The 9,988-nt window shown below is 49.5% G+C and overlaps 1 pseudogene; it reads right to left on the bottom strand.

Moving 5' to 3' along the window:
* Window positions 1–677: 677 nt before the first annotated feature.
* LOC141584684 (keratin, type II cytoskeletal 8-like) lies at window positions 678–9,977 on the bottom strand (annotated as a pseudogene).
* Between the last annotated feature and the right edge of the window lie 11 nt (window positions 9,978–9,988).

Here is a 9,988-nt window from a genome sequence, read left to right as displayed (position 1 = left end):
AAACAAACAAAAGCAACAACAACAAAATGAAGAATTTTCTCCTGATTGATTGGTAAAGAGAGAAATATAGTGGTAGCAGGATTTCTAAGATGGCCTCCATGGTTTTTTTTCACCCCCTTAAGGAAATTACTTTTCCTTTAAGGAAGGGTCCTTGGAATCTGATGAACTCCAAACACCAGCCACCGTTTGGACTGGAAGTTTTGCGATTCCATCGGAAAAATAGGCCATAGGATCAGTACGCGGGTTGTGGTCCACAGAGCCTCTTCCAGATTTGTCCCATAATTATGGGAGTTTTGATTTAATGGTGGAAGGTGGAGGGGAGTGGGCAGCATTCGCCAAGTTTTGTACTCCCATAATTATGTTACATTATACGGTGAAAGAGATTGTTGCTGATGTAATTAAAGTTATCAATCAATTGGCCTTAAAATAAGAAATTTCTGGAAATATCCAGAAAATTTCTGGCCGTGCGTAATCATTGGAGGAAGAACAAAGTCCCCATACCAACTAAAACTGAATATCCCTTCACCTGCAATAGGATTAATCTACAAGTAAGATTTAAGTAAAAAAAGTTAAAAGAAAATTCCTCGGCCGGGAGCAGTAGCTCACTCCTGTAATCCCAGCACTTTGGTAGGCCAACGTGAATGGATCACAAGATCAAGAGTTCAAGACCAGCCTGGCTAATATGGTGAAACCCTGTCTTTACTAAATTTACAAAAATTGGTCGGACATGGCGGCGGGTGCCTATAGTCCCAGCTACTTGGGAGGCTGAGACAGGGGAATTGCTTGAACTCAGGAGGCAGAGGTTGCAGTGAGCCAAGATCGAGCCACTGCACTCTAGCCTGACAACAGAGTGAGACTCCATTTAAAAACAAAAAAGAAAGAAAGAAAGACAGAAAGTTCCTTGAACAAATTTCTATGGAGTAAATGAATGTATGGAGAAATGAAATGGTGAATTATGACTGTATGTCCACCACCCACTGAATTCTACCTAGTAGGATAGAAAAGTATTGTCCCATTGCAGACTAATCCACAAACTACTTGAAAATAGACAGTCTTGGAGTTTTTTGTTAAAAGGCAGGTGTGAACTATGTTATAATCAGGTAATTGTGGTTTGATCAGAGCCCCAACCAGTCCAGACACAGGGTCCTGGAGTCTTAGCCAACAAGAACTCTTGGGCAGCTTAAAGCTCAAACTCACCTCTGCCCCATTTCCCCAGAGACACTGTGCTAACAACCCTGACAAATAACAAACAGCACTGTGTGGCTACAGCTGCTTATTACATTGGTTGTGGACAAATGTGATTCAGAAGCATGATGGAGGGTAAAGCATCAGATTTCTTATTTGAACAGGAAGCTGATACCTAGGGAATGCAGGCTTGCAGCAGCCCCAGAAGACTTGACAATTGCACAGTCCTTAGGGAAATGATTTTTCCTTTAAGGGTTGGTCTTTGGAACCTGATGAACTCAAACACCAGCTATGGTTTGGACTGGGAGGTTTGAGATTCCAGCATAAAATAGGCTATAGGATCAGTACCCGGGTTGTGGTCTACAGTGCCTCTTCCAGATTTTGTCATTAACTGACAATCAGATATCAGGGACTGCCTTCCACATTTATTCAGACCAAACATGTACATCTCTGAAGTTACAAATTTTCAGAAGGAAAATCTCCAGGCAGGAAGTTCCATTCATCAGGATATTTTTGCTTGCAAGAATTAGATTTGCAACTCAAATTACCTTAAGATTAGAAAAAAGGTCAGGGGTAGGGGCAGCGTGGATTTATGGGGTCATACAACTGTATCAGGTTTAGCTGGATCTAGGGGCTAAAATTATGTTAGAAATCTCTCCCCCCATCTGTTGACTCTGCTTTCCTGTGCATTACTTCAGGCGACCTTTCTCCTTGTGGGGACAAGAGAGTCACCAGCAACTCAAGGCTTTCATTCCACCAGCTCCACAACCTTAGAGGAAGGAAAGCCTTTCTTTCCTAACAGTTCCTGTAAAACTCCAAGAACTGAGTCTCATTGGCCTGGTTTGGGTTACCAGCCCCTCCCTGAACCATTGTCACTAGGATGGGAGTTGGCTAAGTCTATGTCTTTAATCTGTGTCTTGTGGTTTAGGGAGGGATTAGCCCCATGTAAGCCACATGGATTGAAAATGTGGGAGAAGTGGTTTCCCAGCAGGAAGTTAGGGTATTCTTACCATGGAGTGGTGAGGCCGTAAGCTTGGCCAGAGAGACAACAGTGGTGCTCTCCAGAAAGAACAGGTGGGACCAAGCCATTTCCCAGAGTTTCATTCTTCCTTTTAATTTTTTTCTAACAGGGATTTCATCTTGAGCCCACCCAAAGAAATTATGATTCCAAAGGTCTGAGGTAGAGCCTGGAAATTATATGTTTAAGAAATTCTCCCAGGTGGTTCTACTGGGCAGGGTAGCTTAGGACCCATTAATCTAGTGGATGACCTTACTTGCCTCTGCTCCCGACTCAAAATCAAAAGTGAGTATATGTGGGGCTCTAGCTTATAAATTAAGAATGCCTCTTTACTCAAAGGAGGTCAACATAAAGCATCGTCTTTACATTTAGGAACCAGACAGAGGCAAGTGTAAATTAATAAACCTGCTTCAAAGCCTGTCCCCAACCTGCCCCCAATCCTGATAGGAAGTCAACAAAAGTGGCTCCTAAGACATAGGAGCAGTAAGCAGACCTACCACGCTCTTCACACAGAAGTTACTCATTAACCCTCATCATGCATGGGGTAGGACCCTTCGTCATTGTGAGCAGGGGGTCGCTGAGACCTGGTTCTACCTTGGGAACAGTGCTTATCATCACAGCCTGGGGTTGGACAAGGAAGGCCATGCACTGGAGCAAACAGAGTACCAGGTGGAGGAGCCAGACCCCAGTTAAAAATGGATTCTAACTCTGTGCATATGAATTTAGGGCAAGCTGGAGATGGATTAGCTGCAATGGTGGAAGGTGGAGGGGGGTGGGCAGGATTAGCCAAGTCATCAAATCCCATTCTCTGTAACTGGCCATAGGATACATCACTTTACTGCCATTTCTCATTATTTTTCATATCTCTGCCACCTATGTTGTCCATTCTTTGAAGGCTGGAGCCTAACTCACCTCCTTTTGTGCTCCCACCACCTAGCCCAGGACCTTGTAGGCTACAGTTTCTCAAATAGTATCTGCTCATGTGGTTTAATAATCTTATTAAACATTTTCCTCAAAGCTCCTGAGAAGCAGAATTGACTCTCCATAGAGTCTCCAGAGCTTTGGGGAGCCAATAGGGTGTGGAATGAGTAGCCAGAGTACAGCTCCCAGAAAGCAGAGTCAGGACTTGGGGCCAGCATGGAACCTGGCCCAGAATAGGTACTCAGGACTTCATAAAATTAATGTGGCCTGCAGCAGGACCCGAAAAAAAGACCTGATATGCTATCAGGTCTTCGTGACCCTAGGAAGCAAATCAAACCCCTCCCTGGGAACAGTCTGAGTAGCACTGGGCATGAGCACAGTAGCTGAGAGGAAAACACAGCTGTAAGTGCAGGTTTCAGAAGCCAAACAAAAAGAATTGATAGTACCACCCTGGCCCTTTAATGAAAAATGTTCTAATGAGAAAAAGAAATGCTAATGGCGGCACAGGTCAAGCAAACCTTTCCTGCTCTGTAAAAATAACGATGACAGTATAATTTGTTAACAATTAACATTTAGGAACACCATGCACATGTAATATACAAGTGTTGTTGAGCATTGCATGATTAAATAAAATCTTATAACCTTATGATGATGGTCCACTTTAATTTTTTTTTGACAGTTGGTAGAGCTATCTGAGGTTTTATTTTGAAAAAAATTGAATTGTTCTGTAGCTGGAGGCATGGGCAAGGGGGGTGCCCCAGGCAGTGAACTCCCCTGCGGGTCTGCTGAGGGTGAGGGCTGAGACTCAGGTGTGCCTCCCATTCCCTGTGCCCTCCTGCACAGCAGCCTCCCTCATGGGCTCTGGGGCAGCCCCAGGAGGGGCAGGCTGGGAGGGGCTGCTGTGGCCGTTCACTTGGGCAGGACGTCAGAGGACTCAGACACCAGCCTTCCATCACAGGTGTTGATCTTTCTCACAGCCCTGGTGGAGCTGATGTGGCTGAAGAAGCTGGAGCCTGTGGCAGAGCCAAAGCTGAAGTCTAGGCTATAGCTGAGGCCAGGGCTTGTGAGGCCCCCATAGGCCAAACTCAGACCACCTGCATAGCCACTGGTGGTCTTTGGATGGATACTTGTGCTCTGCATCCCAGACCCCAGCCAGTTCTCCTCACCCTCCAGCAGCTTCCTATGGGGGGACAATCTCTATGTCCAGGGCATCTTGACGTTCATTATCTCCTGGTACTCACCCATGTCCTGCCTGGCCTGCTGCAGGGCGGCCTCCAGCTTGGACAGCTTGGTGTTGGCATCCTTAATAGCCAGCTCCCTACGCTGCTTGGCATCTGCAGTGGTGGCCTCCAGGGAAGCCCTCTGCTGTTTGAGGTCCTCAGTCTCAGCGCGGGTCATCCCCATGCTTCCCAGCCAGCGTCTGCAGCTCCTTATCCTTGATCTGATACATGCTGTCAGCCTCAGACCGGCTGCGATTGGTGATGTCCTACTATGCCTGGGATGGTACTCTTTTACAGATCTCAGAAGAGATCGTGAAACTTGCCTCAAGGTCCCCAGGTCATAAGTGGAGGGGCTGGATTTGAACATAGACGGAGTGACCTCAGAACCCACATAGGATCCCCTATACTGCTGGCCCCTCTTAAGGTAACAAACATTTTTTTGTGTGTGATTTGTAGAGTGAGATTTCTTCTTTGCCCTTCCCTCTGTTGCTAAAGGCATCTGAGAGGGCCAGGTGCAGGGGCTCATGCCTATAATCCTAGCCCTTGGAGGCTGAGGTGGGTGTGTTGCTTGAGCCCCGGAGTTTGAGACCAGCCTGGGCAGCATGGTGAAACTCCATCTCTACAAAAAGTACAAAAACGAACCAGGCCTGGTGATACATGCCTGTGGTCCTAGCTGCTTGGGAGGCTGAGGTGGGAAGATCCCTTGAGCCCAGGAATGAGTGAAGATCATGCCACTGCACTCCAGGCTGGGCAAAAGGGTGAGACTTTGTCTCAAAAAGGGAGGGGGGTGGATCTGGCTCAGTGAGCCCCTTGCTCTGTCCCAAAGGAAGGCTGCACCTCAGGGTTCAGCTGCTTTGAGGAGGCAGCTTCTGAAACCCTAGAGCCCCTGAGTGACTCCTATAAATCAAGATAAGCAAGGCCTTCATGGTGGCGGCTACAGTCTAGGGGCTGAGTGCCACACAGGGGTTGTTGGGGGAAGATGAAAGAAGCGGGCCTTGGGGCAGAGAGGAGAGGGCTGCGGCAGCTCTAGGGAGCATTGAGCTAGAGTTCTTGAAGGCCTTTCTTTTTCTCCAGAGCCTCCAGCGAGGTTTGCACACCGCGCTCAGGCTACGCCTGATAGAAAGAGGAAACCTTCCACCCAGAGCACAAGGGTGACAAGGCTGGACTCTCAGAGGGTCTGTGTTCACAGATGAAATCAAGACAGATGAGGAAGGGACAGGGTAAGGGACAATGGAACTAGAAGAAGACCCAGTCACAGTGGCAGTTTCTGGCAGCCACCTGCCTGGTTGAGATGGAAACGCTGATTCCAGCTCCAGCCCCCAGACAGGCTAAGAATATCCCAGAAAAGCAACAGCTACCACCCCCGCCCTTCTTGATCTGCTCCTACATCTGTAGTGCTATGCTGGGCACCAGCGGGGCCTGGGAGGAGAAGGAGTGGGAGACGACAGGGAGGAGGCAGAAAAGGGGCTTGGGGGAGGCAGAAGGTGAACTGAGACTTAAAGCTTCTGGTGAGTGCTGGGAGGACTGGACAGAGAGAGCTGTTCTCAGGGGGCAGCAAAGGGAGGTGAAGGCAGGGGCCAGGGAGTTGGAGGGGATCAAGACTGAGGATGGGAGAGGAAGAAATGGCCCCCCTTCAATCAAGGAAAGCAGCAGAGCTTATGGCAGGGAAAAGGAGTCTCTAGTTCACCCCATTCTCTCTGTCCCTGTCACCCTGGGCCCTCCAGCATCTCAGCATTGGTCCCTTCTCTCCCCACCCCAGAGCATCACATTCTTCATCTGTGCTCCCAACCCTATTCACTGTTCAAAAGAAACTATATTTGGGCTCCTTAATTAAGTCCTTCTAGCAAAGAGCTGGCAGGATGGGAAAGACATGAGAATTCAGGTCTCCCTCCTGACAGCTAGCAGCACCTCCTCTGTCAATTTCCTCTCTTCTCTCTTTCCCCTCTCCCCCCTCCACTATTACCTGTAGAGGGGTTCTGCTCCCCTCCTCTGTCTTCACCACCTACTGCTCCCCTGGGGTGAGGTCTTCAGGAGAGGGAGGAAGGCTAGGCTGGTGCATACCCACCCCCTCTGCACACCTCAGGAGCTGAGACTGATGGGTAAGGGAGTTGGGGGTGGGCCAGAGGGCAGGCGGCAGGATGCAGGCATTCAGATGCCCAGGCTGGGTCTCCATCCTGACTATTTTAAGAGCTTGTGTTATCATCAGCTTCTTTGTTAGGGGCGCCTTGGAGACAGGGAGGTGCAATGACCTTGGCTTCTGGGGCCTTGATGGTTACTGGGAATATCCTGGACCTCAGCCATCTTTCCCTCATCTTCTTTGCCATCTCACCTTTCAGGGGCTCTTCTAAAGCTTAGAGGGACCTAGGAAGATTTACATTGCTGAGAACCTAAGCTCCCCTCCCCTTCATCTCGTGGGCTGAACTGCAGAAGTGCAGGCCTCACACGGATGCTGTGCACACAAAGACTGAGCCCATCGGACAGAAACAGATTAAAGAGAAGCAGACAGGGCTAGAGGTGGAGAGTGAAACAGATTCACAGGACAGAGTTTGTTGAGAATCAGAACTGTGGAATTGCAAGAGGCTTTAGGAATCCTCTTCCAGATCAGTTCCTGAAATGTTATCTTATTCTTTTAATATTCATTTTTTATCTGATAATAAGAGTCAAATCCCTAGAATCCCTGTACTTTAATATGAAGAACCTGAGTTCCAGAGAGCAGAAATGACTTCCCCAGGGTCATACAACTGGTAGCCATAGACTAGGACTCCTGTCTCCTGCCTCCCCGACTATGGCTTCTCAGAAGGGACATGAGAAGAGTCAAAGGGAGGCAATGTGCGAGCAGCATTGTATGGAGATGTTCCCTTAAAAGATGGGGCCCACCTGTCCAGGTGGGGTGAGTGAGGGAAGCATCTTTGGTGAATCTGATGGTGATACACTCATCAATAAGGCAAGATCCTATCCAGGCTAAAACCTCAGTCTAGGCCCTCCAGTTCTAGATCTGAGCCTGCGGTACTTGCCTTAAAGAGCTTTCAGGAACAACCGGTTATCTGAACAGGCACTGTTCTAGGTAACCTACAGAGAGATAAAGACACACAAGGAGCCTGGCCTCAGGGCCTTCCCCATTTAAGGGAGTCTGATACAACCAGCATTGCCCCAGAGGAACATAAGGCAGATGGACAGACAAGGAGCAGCATAGAGATACTATTATAATGAAGATAGATGAATCTCATAATATGAAGCCAAACTGTAACCTAACCAGAAGAGTACACTTGCAAATGTGGGAAAGCCACCACCCTTCTATGAAGCCCACCCCCTCCATGAAGCCTTTCTGGTTTCACTAGGCTTATTCACCTTTGTCTCTACCCCTGTAGAAACATCATAACCCTCCATCTCAGCTCTCAATGCCACTGGCTTATATACAACAGAAATGTTATTCTTTCTGGATCTCTTTGATTAACTTGCCTGCTTGTCTTTAAAATTCCATCCATTTCCATCTTACACATCTTAAACCCAGAGCCCAATCCTTAACCAGGTTGTTATGCAGCCACTGTTGCTGAGGGGAAGAGGTTGGAAAGGCTGAAGTCAGAAAGAGTATTAGATCCTTTCCAATCAATCAAAAAAGGCTTCTTGGAGGAGGTGAGATTTTAAGAACTTGACAGTCGGAGAGAGGGCTCTGGCCCAGTGGAAGATGCTCAGAGATTCCAGAGGGATAACCAGAGCAGGACCATGGGTAGCATGTGAGCCAGAAAAGGGGTTGGAGGCAGAGCAAGGTGGAAAGTGAGGAGGGGGAGTAGGACCCTCTGAGGTCCTGAAGCAGAGGAGGAAATTCTTGGTTCTGACCAAGAGGGCAATCAGAGGTTGGAGCTGGGCCAGGAGTAGGGTACCACAGTGGTGACACTGTGGGTGCTGCTTAGAAGATGTGGTCCTAAATGATCTATATGATAGGCCTTATGCCAGTGAGGGACTCCTGGGAGCAGTGCTGGAAGGACCCACGTGCCATCTAGATCCACGGGCCCAGTGTTTCCGCCAGTGCAACTCAGTCTCTATGGGGCCTATCCTTAACTACCGGTGAACTGACGATTTCTTGGGTGGCAAATAAAGGCTGACTCAGAAAGCCATGTAGGAGGAAGTAGGGCCAATTACAGGAGCTGGAAAGAGGGAACACTTTCCCACAACTATGGGGAGAATGAGAGGTTGGGCAGGTCAGCTTGGGCTGCAAGAAAATAAAGATTAGATCCAAGGGAGCAGAGAGATCCTGTTGAGAAAGTGCACTTTGGGTGCTGAGTTAGGGAGGAGGCACAAGGCTGCATGTGCGTGGTGGTGAAGAGGAGGGGATGGAGACAGGCAGACCACAGGCCTCCAGGAGAGTGTGAGCGAGCAGGGAATGGCTGGGAACTGCAGCCCAAGTGGATTCTATAACAGGTTATCTGCAGTGACACACACGCATGTGTGCGCAAATCAACCCTGACAGCAGTGGATCCTTGGAGCTATGTTGGTGGTCTGTGAGGAGCATGGAGGTGATTCCAGGGGCAATCCTAAGAATTTACTGAAATATACAGGCAGGGCTTTGTCTCCATACCAAACCCATATGCATTTCCAAGTTCCACTTACTTAAGAAGCCAGAAGACTCTTGTGCTGGGGGAGCCACAGAGAGCAGGCCCCAAGAAAGGTGGACATGATCTAACAAGGGAGGTAGAACAGGTCCAGAACCAGCTGGGCTCAGGACCTGCAGGTAAGACCTGGGAAGTCCAAAACCCAGGACAAAGGGCTGATGGGGGACTGAGGAGGGAACAGACAGACCCAGAGAGAAGTGGGCAGGACCCAGCCTAACAGCTTGCTCCTGGGAGTGGGAACAACTGGGACCTGATCTGCAAGAAGCATTTAATGATGAAACTCACCTCAACCTGGCCCCAGGGCTGGGGTGAAGGTTGGTCCAAACGTCTTGGGCTTCCATCCACACAGGAGGCTCCATTCACTATCCAAGACTGGGGAGACCAAGTGATCCAATTTCCAGCGTTTCCCCAGGGATTAAGCTTATCCATCACCCACCCAAGTGTGAGATCTGTGTGTGTTAGTGGGGATAACCAACCGAGAGGAGCTGCCCAGGGACCACAGCCAAGGGCCTGCCCTACAGACTCAGCGGCAGAGAATCAGGACCACAGGCAGAGGCCTCAGGAGCATATCTGAGATCTTGCTGCTCCCCGTCTCCCCCTCAAGCTGGAACCCCCAGGAGGCAGGTTATGACCTGCAAGAAGGCTCTGCCAGCACCCCCAGACGGGCAGGGCAGAAATGTGCCTGCTGCAGCCCTCCATAGTGATCTGGGGGGCGGGGGGCAAAGTGGGGTGGCTAAGAGGAAACAGACCTGACAGTCACATTGGAGGAGCCAGTGCAACGTGACCCAGCTGGGACCTGGGCATCCGGTGAGGGCACTCACTGCCCACACTGGTCCCCCACACAAATTCAAAGGCAGAGGGAAGAAGGACGGTTCCCACGATTTCTCTGCTACCGCGACCCAGTGCATCAGAACAAGCTGGCCAAGGATCCGGAGGAGGAAGTAGAAGCAGCCACCCCGCCTCCTCGGCTCTGACCCTGAAGAGGCCACTCGAACGACGACCACCGCCTTCCCCTTCCCCCATTCCGGTGAAGG

The sequence above is a fragment of the Saimiri boliviensis genome, chromosome 5 (assembly GCF_048565385.1).
Source record: "Saimiri boliviensis isolate mSaiBol1 chromosome 5, mSaiBol1.pri, whole genome shotgun sequence".
Lineage (NCBI taxonomy): Eukaryota > Metazoa > Chordata > Mammalia > Primates > Cebidae > Saimiri > Saimiri boliviensis.
This window is presented reverse-complemented; position numbering and strand designations above follow the sequence as displayed.